This window comes from Chelonia mydas, chromosome 10 (genome assembly GCF_015237465.2).
Source record: "Chelonia mydas isolate rCheMyd1 chromosome 10, rCheMyd1.pri.v2, whole genome shotgun sequence".
NCBI classification, from domain to species: domain Eukaryota; kingdom Metazoa; phylum Chordata; order Testudines; family Cheloniidae; genus Chelonia; species Chelonia mydas.
Genome location: NC_051250.2, coordinates 21,931,138 through 21,949,209, shown reverse-complemented (window position 1 = coordinate 21,949,209; position 18,072 = coordinate 21,931,138). Strand labels below are relative to the sequence as shown.

The 18,072-nt window shown below is 39.4% G+C and overlaps 1 long non-coding RNA gene across 8 annotated transcripts in view; it reads right to left on the bottom strand.

The window, feature by feature from the left end:
• LOC119567263 overlaps window positions 1–15,301 on the bottom strand; it is a 46,380-nt gene extending 31,079 nt beyond the window's left edge. For 2 of the 8 annotated variants that reach the window (XR_006284269.1, XR_006284266.1), the window contains exon 1: window positions 14,679–15,272. This is a non-coding gene — a long non-coding RNA (uncharacterized LOC119567263). Of the gene's footprint in view, window positions 1–14,678 lie in introns of all 8 variants that reach the window. The other 6 variants (XR_005227205.2, XR_005227206.2, XR_005227204.2 and 3 more) reach the window with 6 other exon arrangements.
• Between the last annotated feature and the right edge of the window lie 2,771 nt (window positions 15,302–18,072).

Sequence of the window (18,072 nt, the reverse complement as noted above, 5' to 3'; positions counted from 1 at the left end):
CCCAAATATGGCGATCAGCTAAACCCTGAGCATATGGGCAAGATTCATCAGCCAGATACTACAGAAAATTCTTTCCTGGGTAACTCAGATCTCACCCCATCTAATAGCCCATCACAGGCCATTGGGCCTATTTACCATGAATATTTAATTACCAAAACCATGTTATCCCACCATACCATCTCCTCCATAAACTTATCGAGTTTAATCTTAAAGCCAGATAGATCTTTTGCCCCCACTGCTTCCCTTGGAAGGCTATTCCAAAACTTCATTCCTCTGATGGTTAAAAACCTTTGTCTAATTTCTAGTCTAAATTTCCTAGTGGCCAGTTTATATCCATTTCTTCTTGTGTCCACATTGGTACTGAGCTTAAATAATTCCTCTCCCTCTCCGGTATTTATCCCTCTGATATATTTATAGAGAGCAATCATATCTCCCCTCAACCTTCTTTTAGTTAGGCTAAATAGTATATTTACTATTGACCATTTATTGGTACTCTAATGGGCACAGCAGCTGAATTCTGTGCCACTGGAGCAGTGGTGCTCACAGAACAGTGAACCATGGCCACTGGGAGCTGCGGGCGGCCATGCCCATGGACCATCGATGTAAACAGTCTCGCGGCCTGCCAGCGGATTATCCTGACGGGGCATGTATGGACTGAACGTTGCCCACCATTGCTGTAGACTGAGTAAGTGATAAGGCCTCCCAACTCTGCAGATCCAGAGGATTCACACAGATGGGCAGATGCAAGGTCAATCCAGCATGGATAACTGCACTTCCAAGTGGCTCTGCTATACCCCCTTCTCCAGAAGCACACCTCCAGCAGAAATCCCTCAGTGCTGCCTAGTAAAAATCTGTAGGATGAGGTGGTAATAGCAACACATAGATATTACCTTTCCCCAGCCAAAACCCAGCAAGGGTAGAACCAACAGAGCCCCCACAACTTCTGTGATCTATCAGAGGGGAAGAAGACAATGTCATGGAGGTAGCACCCTACTACATGATTAGCGGAAGTTCTGCCAACACAGAGTCCCCTTGCATGGAATAGGTGATGAGCCAGGATGTAATATCAGAGTGAAACCGTTAATTTTTTGCTGATTTTGGGATTGTGTGAGGCCCTTGATTTTAATTTCACGGTAGATTTTGATGGGTTTAATAGAGGAACCACACTGGCAAGGTTTGTTTGTTGGATAAACTGCTTCAAATGTACTCTTATCAGCAACAGATTAAAGCTCTTTGCGAGTGGGATCAAATATAGCAAAGTAATTCAAGAGTGGGCGTACTAAATTACTGAGAAATATCTGTGTCATAGAGTTAATGATCCTAGTCATACAATGTGAGTTCTCATACTAAACGAAGTTGAAATTAGCCTTGCCAAACAAGTAAAGCTTGTTTTTAAACCTCATTCTTATGGTGAAATTTATTTATTTTCCCTAAGTAGCACCTAGGTATCAGCATGTCCCTTGGACTTATGACTTATTACATTTGTTTATCAACAGGTAGTTGCACATCTTGCTATTTATATTTTAAGCATCAGTAAACACAACTAAAAATAAAAATAAAATAAACAAATTCAAACTCAGTGGTTTTTAAAGTGATTTTGCAATATAGGTGCACTTATAAACTAGGTCTTCAAATAATTCACACCAGGCCCAGCAACACAGAAGAATACTGCAAGAGTAATAAGGATTTTTAGGGGCATTATGATAGTGTAATGGAAACACATCTGCCCCCAAAAGTCCCTCATTTTCCCTGCGGTAATGAGCCATACAGGAAGTGGTGAATGCTGGAGCATCGAGAGTGAAACTAAAAGGAGAAATTTTTAAAAGTTAGAACAAACATTTTTCCAGCAACAGTTCAAGCTTTCATAGTGTCTTGTTAGTCCACTCTGTAGGAAACTGATATGTATAACTTTCTAATTTGCCAAACATTTCTTAATTCATATTCATGGATACATTCAACAGCTCTGTTCATTCACAGAAGTGGCTTCTAAATCAGGAAACTAGAACTGGTAACATTTGGAGAAGTGAAAATATGATATGAAAAATGCAGGTACCCAAGACAATTTCTGGGTATTCTTTCACTTATAACAAAGGTACAAAATACAACAGAACAGTTCCCAACAACAGAACAGTTCCTACTCTGTTTAAGGACGGACTATAAACACATCTTGATAGTTAGTGGAATAGATAACTTAAACTCTATAGTAGCAAATAAATAATATCTTATATTTCTATAATACTTTTTTCTAAACGATTTAGAAGCATTTTATAAACAACAGTATGCATATTTCTGCAGCCCAGCATCTCCCCCAATTCTGCTATGTCTGGGCTGCTCCTCTCCATTCTGCAGCTCCCAAAGGCGGTTCAAACTTGCAGCACCACATGTGCTGGCTACACCCCGTGCTCCTACTGCTACCAGATGTTTTGCCTCTGTAACAGTGGTCAGTTAGCAGTTCATCTAGCTCCCGTCCTTTTTAGTTGCATTTTAATTTCCTCACATTCTTGGGCAGTGACAGGCAGCTTCCTTTCTTTTAGCCTCCTTTCTTGCTCCCTGGAGCCATCTGAGCAGTGTGGTAGTTGTAACCACCTGGAGTCTCCGCTGCAGTGCCTCCCTGCTAACTCCTTTGCCCCTTTTCAAGCATGGCACAGCAGCTGTGAAAGCCCTGGGCAAAGTCCAAATGGTGCTCTATCTGTGAGCCAGCCTTCCCAGGCTTGGCAGATGGTGAGTTGTGCCAAGCCAGCTCCCAGCTAACCAACCCTAACTCCGTCAGGCCAGGGGCTGTGAGTCAGTCAGGCTTCTGTGGTCCCCTGCCCATCCAAGTAGCTATGACTCCAAAGAGGGAAAACTCACCAGGAGACCCAGTGCAGAGCCAGGAGAGGCTCTAAGGACAAGGAGGACCTCATTCAGCCAGCCCAGGAGGTAAGTGCCAGGGTAACCATGGATTGCAAGGGCAAGAGGCTTGCAGGTTCCCCCCATCCCAAGTCTTAAGGTGGATCCTAAGTGCTTTGGGGAATGAAGCAGGCTTCCTCTTTCCCAATTTGAGTCGGAGGGCTCTGCCAGCGAGACCCCATCACCCACCCCCACAAAAGGCCACACCAAGGCACTTATGCCCACAAACCGGCTAAGAAGATTCAAAACGAGCAAGAAGGGGACGAAAAAGCAGAAAATCTACAAGGTACTCATCCTCTGACTTCCTCTCCTTCCCTCTTCTACTGAGGAAGGGGAGCTTTTTGACTCTGAACCGAAGCAGGACCGGGGAAAGCACAAAAAATTTTCCCCCAAGAAGTTTGAGACCCTGTTCAAAAAGGTGGTGTCCCCGATACAGATCCAACTTGACCAGATTCAAGAGGGCAAGCTTCAGAGTAAATTTCACTGCTTACAATCATCCCTTGAATCCACAATTCCACTGCACGCCTCCTTTGAGGATGTGATCAGGGAGGCGTGGGACAGAACTGAGGAGGCCAAACACATTAACAAATTGATCTCAGGCTCTATGAGATAGAAGAGCCAAAGAACTCTATTGCTGAGGTCCCAAATGTTTCACAGATTCTAAGGCCGGAAGGGACTATTGTTATCATCTAGTCTGACACCCTATAAACACAGGCCATAGAACATCCCAAAAATAATTCTTAGAGCAGATCTTTTAGAAAAACATCCAGTCTTGATTTAATAATTGTTGTTGATGGAGAATCTGGTAAATTGTTTCAGTGGTTCATTAGTCTCACTGTTAAAATGTACGCTTTATTTCCAGACTGAATTTGTCTAGCTTCAACTTCCAGCCATTGAATCCCTTTCTCTGTTAGACTGAAGAGCCCCATATTAAATATTTTCCCCACATAGATTGAAGAGCCCCTTATTAAATATTTTTCCCCACATAGATACTTATAGACTGTGATCAAATTACCCTTTAACCTTCTTAAATTAAAAAGATTGAGCTCTTTGAACCTAACATCATAAAGCATGATTCTAATCTATCTATCTAATCATTGAATCATTCTCATAGCTCTTCTCTGAATCTTTCCAATTTATCAACAACCTTCTTGACTGATACCACTGTAGCATCCCTAGCGAGGGACATGGTTTGAGGACACCCTCAGAAAAGACTTAGAGGCTTCCTTGGCCACTCTCAGAGCTTCACTCACTGCTATTTGCTTTACAGGAGTATCACTCTCCTGGTTGGAAGATCTAAGGGCCCTGAAGTACAGAGATCACCCTGATTTCAGCTCTATACTCAGAAAAGTTTCCCTTGCAAGAGCATTTATGGCTGATTTCTCAATGGGCACAATAAGATTTTTCAGCCAGGGCTATGGCATCCAGTTCAGTGGCCAGGCACCATGTATGGCTCCGTCTTTGGAAGGTGGATATTCATTCTAAACAGGGCCTATGCTCAGCTAAGTTTGCAGGTTCCCTCCTCTTTGGGGAATAGCTGGACAAAATAGTGGCAACAAATGCAACAAAATCCAAGCAGTCCCTTCCATTACCACTAAGAGCTCTCAGAAGGGAATATAAACCCAATTTCAGCCAGAGATGTTCCTTTCTTCTGTCTTTCTCACAGAAGTTTCAATGAAAGGACAGAAGATTCTCCCAAGGAAAGTCCTGGAACTAAGATTCAGGCAGAAAGTCCCGAGATGGTTCTGCAATCTGAAAAACCATTTTTTGACAATGAGCGAGTCTGCCTCCGCCGAGAATTGAATCTAGGAGACAGAATTTCCCATTTCATAGAGGAATGATATGCACAGGCCACAGACAGGTGGGTAAAGCAGATCATGAGACAGAGATACTCCCTTGAGCTAAAGGCTCCACCCCATCCTTTTTTTATCCAGTCTCCTATCTCCAGTGATCCCATAAAGTGGAATCTGATCAGAATGAGATTTTTCGTCTTCCAGATATAGGACCGAGAGAAAGCGTTTCCTCAGAGGAAAGTTTCTCAGAACACTAATCTATCTTCTTTATAGTTAAGAAAAGCACTGGGGGTGGGGAGGAGGGGAGTCTCAGAGCCATCTTTGACCTCAAGAGGCACAACAAGTAGATGAAGAAAACAAAATTTTGGATGCATTTCTATGCTGATATCCCTGTCCCAAGGGGATTTCCTGACATCGGTGGATTTGGCAAAGCCTTATTTCCACATTCCCATATGACCATGACACTGCAGACTCTGGGGATTTGCTTAAGGCATGAACCATTACCAGTGCCAAAAACTTCCGTTCTGTTTGTCCTCCGGCCCTGGGTCTTTAGAGATATTGGTGATGATCATAGCCAGACTCAGATCACAAAGTACCCACTACACCAGTGGTTTTCAACCTTTTTTCATTTGCAGACGTCTAAAAAATTTTAAATGGAGGTGTGGACCCCTATGGAAATCTTAGACATAGTCTGTGGACCCCCAAGGCTCCATGAACCACAGGTTGAAAACCACTGTTCTATGGTAACAACAGCCTTTAGTGGACCCCTTAGACATACTCTGTGGACCCCCGGAGGTCTGTGGACCACAGGTTGAAAACCACTGACCTGTACCTCTTTCCTAATAACATCTTCAACAGATTCCGATCCCAAGCTGCAGCTCCTGGCAGCACGACTCAGGATTGGGATTTGTGCAGATACATGGCTTTGTCATCAACATCAAGAAAAATTATGTGATTCCCTCATCAGAAGTTTCTCACCTGGGAGTGGACATAGACACCTTGTGTCAAAAATCTATTCATCACTCAGGAGGTTCCAGAAGATCAAGGATCTTATTGGGAGACCTACCATTGTGCCATGTCTTCAGCCTCTGGACCTCCTGGTCTTCTGTATAGGGATCACTCCATGGGCAACATCACACATTGGGATCTCCAAACTTTCTTCCTAAGTCTGGGACCACTCCCTGAAGTGCATGATGGAACAAGTGTAAATCCCGAACTGGGTGCTCACATCCCTAAATAGTTGGACAGAGCCAGAGAATATCCACAAAGGCCTCTCTATATGTCTCCCAGACTCCACAGTCCTCACAAACAACACCAGTCTGAAACATTGGGGAGCACATCTGGGCCTCCAAATCACCCAACGAACTTGGAGGAAAAGGCCTACAATGTAAATCTTATGAGGTGGTCAAGATAGTGGTCAAGATAGTTCTGTAGAGGTTCTAAACCCACCTAGAGGGAAGCCATAGCCTAGTTTAGTCAGACAATACAACTATGGTTGCATATATAACAAATAAGGAGGGACAAGGAGCTATGCATTACATTCAGAGCTGGGAGCCCGGCCAACAGCTGCCACTTTCTGATCACCCAGCTCTGAAGGCAGTGCAGAAGTAAGGGTGGCAATACTGTGACTCCCTGCAACTCCCTTTTGGGTCGGGACCCCCAATTTGAGAAACGCTGGTTTCCCCTGTAAAATCTGTATAGTATAGGGTAAAAGCACACAAAAGACCAGGTTTCACGGTGGGGAGACCAGATTTCACGGTCCGTGACACATTTTTCATGGCCGGGAATTTGGTAGGGCCCTAATCATTACCATGTAGGCCACCTGCCTATTGTATCAGATTACCTCTGGAGTTCTTTGTTACTAATATTTTTTCTACTAGTTTTACACAACTTTGGGAAGTCTCATCTGGTGGCAAGCAGGAATGTGTGTGGCACTGCAACTTTGAACAACTTCCACGAGCTTCAAAGCAGGGGAGCTACCAGCCCAGATGTAGCAGAATTGTGGGAGATGCTGATAGCAGAAAGGAAATTATTGGGTAAAAAATATTCCAATCTCCACAAAAGGTGAAAGATTACTGTAACATAACATAAATGTTGACGATAAAAATGTTATGAACACCTGATCTATCTTCATATTTACAAATCTTGCCAAAAAGCAGGTATTACTTTTGATGTGATTAGTGCTGCATATTAAATTGATATGTCAAATACAAAGGTAAAATTATAAAATAATCCATTATAAATACTGCATAATAGGCAGATTCTTCTCTGGATTATTGTGCGGTAGCCTCACAATACATGCACTATATGAATATGAATATGCTGAATATTATGATTATCAATTCATAGAATCATAGAATATTAGGGTTGGAAGAGACCTCAGGAGGTCATCTAATCCAATCCCCTGCTCAAAGCAGGACCAACACCAACTAAATCATCCCAACCAGGGCTTTGTCAAGCCAGGCTTTAAAAACCGCTCAGGATTTCTTACTAAATATAGGGTAGTATACAGTACCTGTGCTCTTTGTTTATTCTTATCTTAAAGCATAATACATTACAGAAGATGAGTCCAATCCTGCCCTCAGGTACATGGGATTTTATTGTTATCTGACACTGATTTTATGCTAGTGTAACTAAATTGAATTCAGTGTAGTTACTCCTGATTTACACCAGCATAAATGCAATCAGTGGCAGGCATACAGGCTTCTCTGGGATTTACACCCATCTATCTGAGGATGGCACTAGGCACAGTAACGATGTTAAAAAAGTTTAGAGGATAGAGGAGTTTAATTACTAGAGAAAGAGAGGTTTTATAGAATTAACAATGAAAGCAAAAAAACAAAACAAAACAAAAACCCACCCCAGCAACACTAACCCAAAATATTATGCTCACTTTTCAAGTAATTCATCCAGTCAAATAATAACAGCAAGTATAAATAAAAATATATCACCAGTAAAACTAGCAGCTGCAATACTTCTTTCTGTCATTCTCCCTGTCTGACTCTTGTGGGCCTACCATGAAACCTGCCAAAGAGCTTTTATTCCCCCTTTGTTAAGCCTACTTAAATCTGGCCTGTCATAGATGACAGGACAGATTGTTTGTTTGTTTGTTTGTTTCTAAAATTCTCCTTCCTAGCCTACAGAAAGGGGGCGGGGGGGGGGCGGGGGATTACCAGCAAAAGACAGATGTCTGGCTGTTAATTTATACCAATAAATTTAAAGAGGCCCTGAATCCTTTGAAGAGATTCTGGCCTCCTGAGCGCAAGGAGATAGAAGCTCAAAGATAACTGACTTACTGTAGGTTAAATGCATAAATATTAAATTACACTGGTGAATTGTAACTTCTCCCTTCTCCTGCTGACAACCAAATTCAAATATTACACCAGTGTTCATTTAAAAGCAAGAAATAGCTTTGCTTAACATTATTAACATGTATAAATGATGTAAGCATTCTAATTATAAGGAAATCACATAGGACTGCTACAACACTTTTAAGGCCTCTTTTGATCTTACCAGTGAACAGATCTGTTCCAAGCAGGAAAAGAAACAAATACCCTTTAAGACACTGGAGCTTTTCTCTAGGGAGGTGTGATTCCATTCTTTTGAATCCATGTGATAACCAAAATGGTGGTAACTTAAGAAGGCTGCTTTTTAAATGTGTTGTATCACAGAGATGCAGAAGTCACTGGCAACCTTCTTAAATGCCACAATTCTTGACATGTTGTCATGTTTGGCAGGTCCACATAATGAACGCTATTTAAACAATAGAAGATAGGTTTTTACCCCAGCTTTCTGCCTCATAGCATGCTGCAGGAATGTCCTGAAACCGCCCCCCTTCCCTAACAATGCTGAACATACGCACACACACACCCCTTGCCTACATAAGCACGGCTCTCGCACCAAAACCTTAGTAAGCAGAAACTAGCTGGACATGCTGGCAACAGATAAAAAAGAGTTGATTCTTTGTCTGTTTTTGCCATAATTGTACCTTTCCCACAATCCCTAACTATCTGCATTGTTTGACTGAGAAAAGTATAGACACTGCACACAACAAGCGGTTTGCATAATCATTAATTGATTTGCACTCTCTACAGGACTAATGTTGTTTTAAATAAGCTAAATTCACTAGCTTTACGTCCTCAAACTGCATAGTCTGAAATGGAGTTGGTAGCCTGCCCAGTACAATTACTTTTTTACAGTTTCTTCCACTGTGAGTGCAGGTTCCTGGTCAGATCAGCTTTTTTTAGAATCCTCATAGGATACTGTAAAAGCCATCAACAAGCTCTAAGAACAAAAAATTCTATTGTGGCATAATCTGCCAAACACGGCAGCAGATATGTTTTTATAAAGGCACCATAAAGATGACTGATCTCTGAAAAGATATGTTCTGCAAATATTTCCATATATTCATAAACAATTTTTCTGTGCACTCTAATGGCCAAATCCTGTTGGCAATATTCATGAGAGTAGTTTCGCTGAAGTCAATTAGTCTAATCACATGAGTGTGATGAGCTGAATTTGGCCCCCAAATCATATAAAAGATAATCTGTTTCCTGGCTCTGAAAAACCACTGTGGATAACATCATAGGAAGATGATCCTAATCTTTCAGTTTTTACTAAGGCAAAAATTCCATTTACTCCAGGGCACTGGTTCTCAAACGGGGGTCATAACCACCTCCCCTTAGCTACAGCTAAATGGGAGGAGCATTCCGAAACTTTTCTGTTGTAACATGGGATCACAGTACACAAAAAGTTGAGAACTATTGCTCCAGAGAAGTGAGGATGCTGAACAACTTTCAGGGTCAGGCCTTATGATATTAGAACAAGTCACGTCATTGCAATGCGGGTCATGGGCCTGATCTATTTCTACTGATTTTGATGTGAGTTTACCCACTGACTCCAACAGGAGCAGGATTGAGCCTGTTGTTCGCCCTTTCGCTGTTTCTAAAAGGTTTATATATTCCTCTTAAAAGTTTGCTTTGAAAGTGCTCAAACCACACATTGGCAAATATGATAATTTTTTTACTATATTTTACAAAAAAACAAAAGTTAACTAGTTAGGCGATTTCAAAGTTATTAAAATAAAAAATAATTGATATTTATTGGGGTGATTAATTTTTTAACTTTAATAATTCAAAACAGCTTTGATTTTAAATATTTTTGATTGCAAACAATCATTTTTAAGCATATAATAAGTATTTTATTATCTTCCGTAAAATACATTTTCTCATTTTAAACAGCAAAATAAAGAAATTGTCCCATGATCTTTAATTATTAAAGCTCAGAATACAAAATAAATCCTAGGAAAGTGAGAGTGAAGGCTGACATTCCATCCTTCACTTGTGCCTTATAGGATAAAAAGGCATAACAGCATGAGTGAAGGGGCAAAGCTGCAATTTAATTTTTATGATAAGTTTCATGGTGTCCATCACTGTATTACCCGGTCGTCACTGGTTTAGGTTACAAACTTAACATTAAAATAGAGATTTTGCGTTTAGGATATTTGTTTGACATCTGAATCTATCATTTTAATAGACATTGGAAAGAGACAAGGTCTGCACCTGTAGTCCTTACTAATGGAAAAAATTAAGTCAATGGGAGTTTTGGATGAGGAAGGCCTTCAGGGTTAGACTCATATTCTTTATAAGTGTTGACATCTTAGAATTTAAATATATTCATTTAAACACTCTACTTATTTTATAATCAGCTGAATGTTGCTAGGAAGATTATGCATGTAATCTGTGTACTATCAATGAAAAATTAAATTAAAATCTATTTTAAAAATTGCAAAAATATATCTGGGTAACAAAATGTTATGCATAAGAATGGAAACATTTTACTGAATGCATTAAGCATTATAAAGGAAAATATTTTAATTCTCAGAACTTTTAAATAAAAATTGGATTGTGCTGTCTGTCGAAAAATTACTGCTATATTTTATCAGAAAAGAGTCGGTTCCTAACGCTCTTTGGAGAGCCTCTCTACATTTTGTTCTTGTTTCCTACTATATAAGATCAAGATCCTCTAGTAGAGTGATTTTCCTTCCAAACTCCCCAATTCTCTAGTCCTCACTTCTCAAAGTATTTTCCAAGAAACAATTGGAGGTCCACCAAGCACAGGTTGAGAACAGTGACACATAATATTGCATTTGACTGTAATGTATTCACTACCATAATTTTTAAGTACTTTAATGGAAAACTAGTTAAATACATTTATCTATAGTTAAACATATAAGGGGACACGAAAAATTAAAGTGTTCCAATAAATGCTATTAAACAACAAAAGCTTTCATATTAAGTAACAGCTAAAAGGTATCCAATAATGTAAATTTCTGTCCTATATCTCTTTCAATAATCCTTTCAGTCTTAAACTAAGTTGATCCATGTATTATATATGGAGTGGGGATCTCTTTCTTATAACTCACATACACATGTATAGTGAATACTATCTAGCTATCCACTTTTCCATGGAGTATTAATGGAATTCCTTCATTTAGCAAAATATTCTATTTGACTGAGTATGCAGATTTTATCTGTAATCAAATAATATGCACATATCCACAGCTTTATCTTAACAGTATATTACTGTACAAATGTTGATGATTTACCAGGCCTTTTAAAAGGATTTTCAACTTTTCTACTAGAAAATCTTAAGTGGTGCATACTAAATCAGCAGCTGAAATAAATAACTCTGACTACAGCATATGACAACGCATAAATACATTAATCTTTTATGTACAGTATGAGACAGATCCTCAGCTGGTATAAATATGGAGATATGATCATTTATACCAGCTGAGGATCTGACTCTGTGTGTGTGTTCTGTACATACATAGCATGTATATAATCTCCCACAAACTTAGATATTTTGTAACTCATTTCTTTACATCTTAAACCTATGTATTATATATTCAGGGCTGCAAAAAAGACAACTTTTCTACTAACGAATCTTAAGGGTTTATTAGAATCCCAGTTTTTTTTAAAGGATATCACTACCAAACTGCAAGTAGCTGAATGGATTTGGGAATTTTTACAAATTGCAAAAGTATAGTGTATTTACCTTGAAAATACGTTTTACAGCTAATGTCATACAATAGCCAACTATCTGTAAAGTTTTATATATATACACAAACACTCAGGCTGCATCAAGGTATTAATTTGAGAGAGGTGCATTTTGTGAACAAGTTAAAAAAATAGTGTAAACTTTAATAATTACAGGATTTTTAAAAAGTTTTAACCTGTCATTGTTAGTTTTCTATGAACAGCTTTGCTTTTTGCCAAAATTCCCTTCGTTTAAATAGTCATTTTCTGGATCTTATTCAGTAACTGAGTGACAACTCTGAACTTTTTTTCAATAGGTTTTTACTGTTTTTTTTTAAGAAAGAAGCTTTTACAAACCACATCAACAATTAAAAACATTTCCTTCTGTTTAATTCCCAAGAGGTAGAAGCATTTTCTACCCATTTACTACATTGACGACAATAATAAAGTTAAACTATTGTTATTTATTTAACGTGTGTAGTATTCTTGTAGCAGTAGTGTAGTATTAGTTTACTGTCCCCTGTAAAAGTCATAATGTATAGGTTTCTTTTGCAGAACAAAGTGACCACCAAAAGCGGGACTTTGTGGGCCAGTTGGATAAAACATAAACTCATCTCGCCCCCAAAACCCCGACTCTGGAACCACAATCTTCAGAGGTCAATTTTTAAGTAAAATTTCTTTGCAAGATGTGCCCAATTAACTGAATGGTTATTTGCTATAAATGGCTAACTTTTCTGACAGCTAAAACAGGACAGCATAACCAAGTCACAATGCACGTTCTCTTTGCTTACTGAAAAACAGGAAGGGCTACCAGATCTTACTGTTTGTTATTGATATCTCATGACTCTTTTACTACATAGTAAAGCAGTATTTTCCAACTTCTTTTATAGCACATGTAACCAACTCAGAATTCACACAGAATAATATAGTAAATTATTAGACCCAACCCGATTTATATCTATTAGCTTAGATTGACATAACATAAGAATTGCCCTACTGGGTCAGACCAAAGGTCTGTCTAGCCCAGTATCCTGTCTTCCGACAGTGGCCAATGCCAGGCGTCCCAGAGGGAATGAACAAAACAGGTAATCATCAAGTAATCCATCCTCTGTCATGAAAAACAGAGTTTCTTGTGTGTTCCTTTTAATTCAAATTAAAGTTGAAAAATATTAGAGAGTTGTCTCTCATTACTGTCAAAATTTGTTAAATGCTTAATTGGGTAGCAAATATTATAATACTTTATTAAAATAACAGAAAAATGTGGATCTCTACCTCAGAGGAATATGTTCCTGAAACTTGCAGTGTATTATTCCTGAAAAATTTCTAATAAACTCAGTTATTAAAAACATTATAATTCACTTCAGTTAGCTCACTGTGTACACTATTTTAAAAGAGAGAATTTAATCCTGCATATTAAAAGTGAAAATAAAGTGCATGTTAAACTCACTCTGTATTTGATACTTTGGAACATTAAGGTTGATAACTTTCCTACTATTACAGAAAATAATTGTACTAAACTAAGCAAATATATCTTAAAATAAAAATGATTGAAGGCTCCAGTGAAATACTGAATAGCTAGAAATCTTAAAATGGGATATATGGCCTGTAAAAATAGGTATTATTTTTATTTTATTTTATATGTAATTTTTTTTAAAAACTGGCTTTCTGTTTGTATGTAATCTTATTAACTACTGCAAGTCATATATATACAATTAAGAATTTGTACATTTTTAATTTCTTTGCCTTTACAGTACTTTTTTTGGCTAAGATCCTTCAGCAAACATTTTCAAAACTGCCTAAAGATAGGCACTTGAATTGACATTTAGAAACCTGAATGGATCGCCTGATGTTCAAAAATGCAAAGCATCTGTAGCTCAAATAGGAGCTGCAGGTGCTCAGCACCACTTTTATTTAGGTGCCTAAAAATGTATATGGGGTCCAACATTAGATACCCAAGACCAATCTACAAACTCTTGATCCGTATCCTATAGTACGCATATTTGAATTCATTGTGTTCTATCTCTAAAACAATAAATGAAATAAATAATCTAGCTGGAATAAACCGTACACGAATAATTCCACTAGTCCACATGGCTGTCAGCACATGTAAGCACACCAAACAGGGCGGTAGTGCTGGGGTATGCCTGTATTCACACAGTCTTGAAATAGCCATGTCATCAGACGAGCCATTTGCTGTTTATACTTTTTCATGTTTTGTATTATCGAAAAACAAAGCCTCAGTTAATTATGTTGTCTTGTGTGTCAATTTTATATACCTATAGATATACATATTTAAATTAAGTGTGTCGGGGGGGGGGGGGGGAAGAGGTGTACACGCACGCACAAAAGGAAGAGTCCAGAGTGCGAACAATCTTTTCCAGCAGATTCCTTAGCTTACATTAAACGCGATCTGGGGAAGAAAAGACTGTTGTAGACAGGCAAGGAGGCATCCTCCTCGGGAAAGGGAGACTGCAGCTGAGCTGCTGCTGAATCTCAGACACTGTCTAGCGCGTGGTCCCGAGAGAGCCCGGGTGCCCTACTCTGTCTGGTGCTTCCACCTCTTTCACTGCCTGGCAATCCCACCTCCCAGCCATCCACCCCTGGGGTATGATGGCAGCGTGGGCAAATGCAAAGGAAGGAGGACCCCCCCCCCCCACACACACCAGTCTCCAAGCAGCAGCCCCCAAACTCCCGTTCAGCAAAGCAGCTACCTCTCCGATCCAGACAGACACAAATCTCGCAGCAATTACCATGCCTCCCCCCCGCCCTTCCAGCAGCTCTCGCCGCCCGCCACCCCAAGCAATGTGCTCCGGCGAACCCCACACCTTCTGATCACCAAATAAAAGGAGACGTGCATTAGGACACGCGACTCATCAAGCCTGGGAATCACTGTCTAGAACCAAGGTGGGGGGGATATTGCAAGGGCAGGAGGTGGTCAAAAGAAAATACAACTTACCACTTGTCATTCCTGTGAGGCGGGGAGGGGGAAAAAGGATCCTGGGGAAAAGGTGCATCTCGCCTGTCAGTTTTCTTCTTGAAAGGAGACACACTCAATCCTCAAACCCTGCTCCTTCCCTTGGCAAAATCCTGACTCATTACATAAAAAGATCACACTGCCAGGCTCCCAGAAAAATTTCTTCATCATGGTCACGCCACAAGCTAAACAAGAGGCCACATCAAGGGGGGTGGCAGGGAGGGTGAAAAGAAGAAGAAAAAAAGGAGGATTAATAATTTTAAAACGATCATCTTCCTTTCAACTGCAAAAGAAAGTGCAGGGGGGAAAACCCAGCAACCAGGAGATAACTAGAGAAGATTCACTCATTGTTGCCACAAAGACACCTCTCTCCCCTTTCCCATTCCCTCTCCATGCTCATTTCTGCAACACTGTTACAAAGACATGCCGCTCTGTCACTGGAGTTGATGATCCCAGTCATTTGGCTTCTAAACTCCTTTAGGGTCCTTGTCAGAGAATCTTAGGTGAAGTGAGTCCTTGTATAGTAGGTGTGGTGAGTCCAAGACCGTCTGAAAATTATTTTTTTCCTAGAAGCTACCTCCAAATATAGTAACAGGGAAGGGGCATTCCTAGAAATTCGGGAGACGTCAGAAAGGGAAGATTTGTGAAATTCAGCTTCACTTCCTGCAGAGGGCTCCCAGCCCAAGGAGGGGGAAAAAAATCAAGTGAGCAATAAAGTGCTTTTCATGCTTCTCTGATCAGATAATGGTTTTTAAAAAAAAGAATAGCAAAGCACTTAACTCACATTTCTCAGATAAGATCTGGGACTGTCATATGTGAAGGAAAGCTAATCAGTAAACCTCTTTCCTCATTTTCTAATGATGCTTATAGATGCCTGTCTGTTGTGTTTACTGCCCCCCCCCACCTTACATCATACACAGGCACAAAGTAAATAAAAGGACTATATATATGAAAAATGCTGATTTCAGTGCTTATAATTCTTACCTACATCACAGGATACAGTGATGTATTTCCAGCCTGCACTGTGTGTGCCATCTTGCAAATCTTTATTCACTTGAATAACACTGAAGCTATTGCTGTGTACATGCAAAGTATAATTATTATTGCTAACATGAATAATAATTTGCATGATAAGGCCCCAATCAGGCCAGGTGCATACTTTCCATTGACTTAAACGAAAGTTGAGGGTGCTCAGCAACTCACAGGATCAGGCTCTGTAAGCACCTTGTAAATCAATTCTCACAAGACCACTGAACTTTGTGATGAAGGCACTTACTATTATTACATGTATTTCTCATAAATCTTTATATTTACCTTTTATATGCTCTATGCATGTGTCTAATCTCTTGGAGTCCAGTCCTTTAAACCTTTACTCACATTAATTGTCCCAATTAAGTATTAAAAATACTTTGTCTTCCTTTGCCCCTAGTAATATAAATAATAATAATAATTAATAGGAGTGTAGAAATGTTCTTAGGCTTATATTGTGTTTGAAAAGTATTTTAAGATTCTCATAAGTAAAGCATTCAAAAGAGAAAAGTGTTATTATTATTACTAATTAAATAAGGATTTCAATGCATTCCTGATTTGGAAAACAATCTGTATTCCAACAATAGCAGTGACAACTGTAGAAAACCATGATGACCAGCTTTTGGGAAAAGAAGATAATAGGTTTCAATGTGTTTAACTTTTGTTGGTCATTTGGATTTTCATAATTAAATTCCCCTTGGTGGTCTTGTTCAAATTTTCAACATGAGCCAGAAAATCTCCCCACCTACACCCCCAAGAGTAAATACAAAAATATTGCTGTTTGGATTTGTGCCCCTGCCTTGTTTTAATTTTAATAAAAGCTTGCATTTAATAAAAATGTAATTACAAATATCTTCCTCATCTGCAATCCTGAAAGAGGCATAGTATGAAAAAAATTATCTGAGCTACAATCTCACTTGAAGTGTGCTGTGAGTTTTAACTGTCAGCTCTGTGTTGAATTAACAATGACATAAAAATACAGAATCCATAATTTAATAGGTTCATCTACTCAGTCTCATTCATAATAATACCTGTTTAAAGGACACATTTTAAACAATCTCTTAAAATCCAAAACAGCTTTTTTGTAAATTGCAAAAGGACTTTTTAAGATGGTCAGACTATTTGAGACATGTTACTGTTGTCACTCAGATTAATTTCCTCAGGGGAACGTGGATGACAGTCTGAAGTTTCGAATCCTTTGATCATTAAAAAAATGTATTTGCTGTCCTCTGTTGGTCATATTGGTTGTCACATGTAAAATTAACTAAGTTTTTAAAGCAAAGAGGTAGCAAGGGTCTGACTTAAGATGACAAATCAAGGAAATTGAGTTTAAAAACTGCTATACAGTCTTCTTTCACCATTGTGATTGGGTAGTGCTTGGAGTTTCAGAACAGAATATAGTTTTACTTATACTGACTGAAACAGTGAGAGATGCTAAAGCAGGGGTAGGCAACCTATGGCACGAGTGCCAAAGGCGGCACGTGAACTGATTTTCAGTGGCACTTACACTGTCCGGGTCCTGGCCACCGGTCCGGGGGGCTCTGCATTTTAATTTAATTTTAAATGAAGTTTCTTAAACATTTTAAAAACTTTATTTACTTTACATACAACAATAGTTTAGTTCTATATTATAGACTTATGGAAAGAGCCCTTCTAAAAATGTTAAAATGTATTACTGGCACGCTAAACCTTAAATTAGAGTGAATAAATGAAGACTCGGCACACCACTTCTGAAAGGTTGCCGACCCCTGTGCTAAAGGATAAATTAAAGGCAGGGCTATATTAGCAGCATGACTCCCATTAACATCAATGTGCCAACTTCTGCCCTTAAATGTGCATATATTACTCTAATTCTTCACTTTCTTATGCTCCATTTGCATCAGCTGTGATGGCAAAAAAGGGCCAAGAGAAGGCTGACCAGACCCCTTGCCCCCGAATTCTCCTGATGGAGGGGAATCCACAGCAGCTGCAAAGTTAATTCCTGCTGGCAGGTGTCCTGGGATAGGAAGCACACTGGGAGCATGTCAGAGTTAGGAAGAAGAAAAGGAGTACTTGTGGCACCTTAGAGACTAACCAATTTATTTGAGCATAAGCTTTCGTGAGCTACAGCTCACTTCATCGGATGCACACTGTGGAAACTGCAGAAGACATTATATACACAGAGACCATGAAACAATACCTCCTCCCACCCCACTCTCCTGCTGGTAATAGCTTATCGAAAGTGATCACTCTCCTTACAATGTGTATGATAATCAAGTTGGGCCATTTCCAGCACAAATCCAGGTTTTCTCACCCCCCCCCCCCAAAAAAAAAAACACACACACACAAACTCACTCTCCTGCTGGTA